Source organism: Gossypium arboreum, chromosome 8 (assembly GCF_025698485.1).
Source record: "Gossypium arboreum isolate Shixiya-1 chromosome 8, ASM2569848v2, whole genome shotgun sequence".
NCBI lineage: Eukaryota > Viridiplantae > Streptophyta > Magnoliopsida > Malvales > Malvaceae > Gossypium > Gossypium arboreum.
In genome coordinates this window covers 92,047,215-92,050,927 of record NC_069077.1, presented here as the reverse complement: position 1 = coordinate 92,050,927, position 3,713 = coordinate 92,047,215, and the positions used below count along the sequence as shown (strand labels likewise).

The 3,713-nt window shown below is 37.5% G+C and overlaps 1 pseudogene; it reads left to right on the top strand.

The window, feature by feature from the left end:
• Positions 1-942: 942 nt before the first annotated feature.
• On the top strand, positions 943-1,804 carry LOC128296632 (protein argonaute 4-like; annotated as a pseudogene).
• Positions 1,805-3,713: the final 1,909 nt, after the last annotated feature.

Sequence of the window (3,713 nt, the reverse complement as noted above, 5' to 3'; positions counted from 1 at the left end):
TAAAGCCTAGGAGTAATGAGATTTCTTTTGAGAATTGGGCTCATGTTCAGACATTTTTATTTTCAATAAAACATACTTTTATTATTTATTCGAGTAAATACTCTTTCATTCTGATTCTTTTGACCTTTGGCATTCTTTATAAATTTTCATTTCATGTAAATAGTCATTCTTGAATTCATTTATTCCTTGTATATTCTTTTGTGTGCCTATCATAGATCCCTAGATATCAATGACACGGGCAACGATACTATAGATTCAGAGTTCCTTTTGAGTGCGATATGTGTTTAGAGGAATCTCAATACTTTGAAGGTGACAGAAATTGTGACTTGTTTCTAAATTTGTTGAAAATGGATTATACCTCATGAAGTGGTGGTAGGAAATATAGCCTTAGAGGAAGGAAAGATTGCGAAATTGGAATTAGCTGAGGAGACAAGACAACACCCTGTTGAGACTATTATGGGAATTCAAAAATGTGGTCCAAAAACGTATGCAGGAGGATTTGCAATTGTTAGAATATACATGAGATTTTGGGGCACCGTTGGTCCACCATGAAAAGAGATCGCATCAGTTGTACAATGAATGCCAAATTTAAGGGAGTCAAGACTTATGGGGCATGTATGTTATGGGCCCAAGCTCGTCAAAAGTTTCAAGCTGACAATGACTCATCTTTGTGGACGTCAACTGCTCCATTAAGAGGGGAGATAGCTTCATATGCCACTATTACAAAGTCAAAAGTCATCCATTTCAAAAAAAAAAGAAAAGAAAAGAAAAAAGATTATATATAACTGCACAATGCCAAAAGTTTGCAGTCTTTTCAAAGATAATGCGCCATACCACAGTACAACAAAGGTTGCCAAAAGAAAAGAAAAAGAAGGAAAAACAAATTACAGAAGATGACCGAGACTGGTAAAAATTGGCATAAGAAACTACCGCCTACTCTCTATGCTTGCGTTGGGGCAAACAACTTCAATTCCAGTTGTTTCAAAGGTTCCAACGATCATTCTTGGAATGGGTGCATTGTTTGGCTTTCCTGAGCAGTCTGATGTGTCGTCAATAGCTACGATAGTTAGCTCTAGGCGATGGCCATTGATTTCCAGCTATGGGGCATCAGGCCGTACGCAGTCTCTGAAGCTTAAAATGATAGATTCTTTCTTCAAAACCAGTTTCTAACAAAGTGGATGACGGTATCATGAAGGAAGCTCTCTTAGACTTCTATACAAAGTTCAGGGAAGAGGAAACCTGATCAAATCATTATTTTTAGGGATGGGGTTAGCGAGTCTCAATTCAATCAAGTTTTGATCAAGTTGTTGAGGCTTGCAAGTTCCTTGACGAGAAGTGGAACCCTAAAGATTGTGGTTATTGTTGCACGAAAAACCATCATACCAAGTTTTTTTTTAGCAAGGACCTCCTGACAATATGCTACATGGTACTGTCATTGACAAGAAAGTATGCCATCCAAAGAATAATGATTTTTACCTTAGTACCCATGCTGGGATGATTGGAATCACGAGGCAGACCCACTATCATGTTCTCTTAGACTAGGCTGGGTTTTTGGCTGATGATCTGCAAGAGTTTGTTCATTCTCTATCCTATATGTATCAAAGCAGCACCACAGCCATATTTGTTGTGGCTCCTATTTGTTACACTCATTTGGCAGCTTCACAGTTGGGGGCAATTTATGAAGATTAGGGATGCTTCAGAAACATCACCGAGTCATGGTGGGATGTATGCTCCGAGAGTAATCTTTGTACCTCAGCTTTCTAGGTTGAAGGATAAAGTCAGCAACTTCATTCTTGTCTACTGAGAATCACTGAACCATCTTTTTATAGGTTTTGACAAACAATGCCGGGACTCTCTTTGGGCAATCCCTTTCTCATGGGTTTATGAATCAAGATTTTTCCTCCAAGCTTTGATGGAGTCAAGAATTGAGTACCTCTAGTAAACTTAACTTGAAAGTATTCATCCTAAGCAAATGTACCAAAAATGGATGACACAGACTTATGACAAAGAAGGTTCGTCCAAAAGAATTTCATAAAGGAAACCTTGTGCTGAAAGATATCCTTCCCATGCAAAAGGATGCCGAATTGGAAAGGGCCATATGTTGCGAAGAGGGCTTCCTCTAGAGGTACACTAATTTTGACAAGAAATGGATAGGAAGAACTTATCTGATCTAGTGAATTCGGACGCGGTCAAGGAGTACTTTGTCTGAAGGAGAAGAGAAGCCAAGGTGAAAACCCGCAAAGGGCACTTTGTGACTTCTATTTCAAAAAAAAAGAGAAAAAATAAAAAGAAAAAAGAGAAAAAAGAAAAAAAAAAGGAGAGGCCAAGTTGAAAATCCGCAAAGGGCGCCTTGAGACCAAAGGGGTTTTGAGTGACGTTGTTATACCGGATTCGACAAGAAGTGAAGTATGTTACATATCAAGGCATCAACAAATTACTTTGGATCTTTTAAACACATGTTGAACTTAAAAAAAAAAAAGTCTTCATGGAGCTGGTGTATAGACGCTCAAGCGGTGATATCTAGGGCATTTAACTTTTATCCTGCTTGCTATCTTTAGATTCTGTTTCTTCTCAAAGATAAGCTATCAGATTAATTTCATTTGTATTTTTGACAAATTTATTCAAATCTAATTATTCTCAAGATTAAATTCATCTTCCAATATTCTTAAAGTATGTTGCATTAAAATAATGATAGATGAACTAAATAAATTTCACAAATGAAGTTTTGTTCATTACTCTGGAAATTTCTAGATAATACAAGAAACTAAAACAGAACAATTGTTCGAAGAATTCACGTAAGTGAGGTTTGAAAGAACTCGAGGAAATTCTTTTTTTAGTCGAAAATGATGATTGGACAAATCAAACGATTCGATCCTAAGAGAGGATCATCTTACAAATATCTTTGATGGGTCATAGCATTTGAAGAATGGTACAAACCCATGGGCTAAGTAAAGAATGATATTTCGAGAGAAATAAGGATGAGCTTGGATGAAAGAATGAGTAGTGACGTCTGAATAGGGGTCATATACATAAACATTTTGCATTATAACAGGTTTAATTAGGATTATTTGACCCATTTTAATCATAAGCATCCTAATCAATAGGCATGAATTCATACACATTATACAGGTTGTGTCCTTCAAGGGACAATGAAGATTGGTGCGCCTTAACCCCTAAGCAGTAGGGTAATAGGCTAAAGCATAGCAGATCTGACCATCAAGTATTTACACTGAAGCAGATCCAAGATGATTTGGCATCTCTGTATTGTCAGGGAGCAGATCGAAGATGACAGATTTGGCATCTCTGTATTGGCAGAGAGCAGATCGAAGATAACAGATTTGGCATCTCTGTATTGGTAGGGAGCAGATTGAAGACATAACTAATTTGGCTTTCACATGTTTACGTTGAAGCAAATCCAAGATGATTTAGCGTCTTTGTATTGTCAGAAAGCAGATCAAAGGTAGCAGATTTGGCATCTCTGTTTTGGCAGAGAGTAGATCGAAGATAACAAATTTGGCATCTCTGTATTGGTAGAGAGCAGATCGAAGACAGCAGATTTGGCGTCTCTGTATTGGCAGGGAGCAGATCGAGGACATAGCTGATTTGGCTTTCACGTGTTTACATTGAAGCAAATCTAAGATGATTTGGCATCTCTGTATTGGCAGGGAGCAGATCAAAGACATAACTGATTTGGCTTTCACGTGTTTACATTG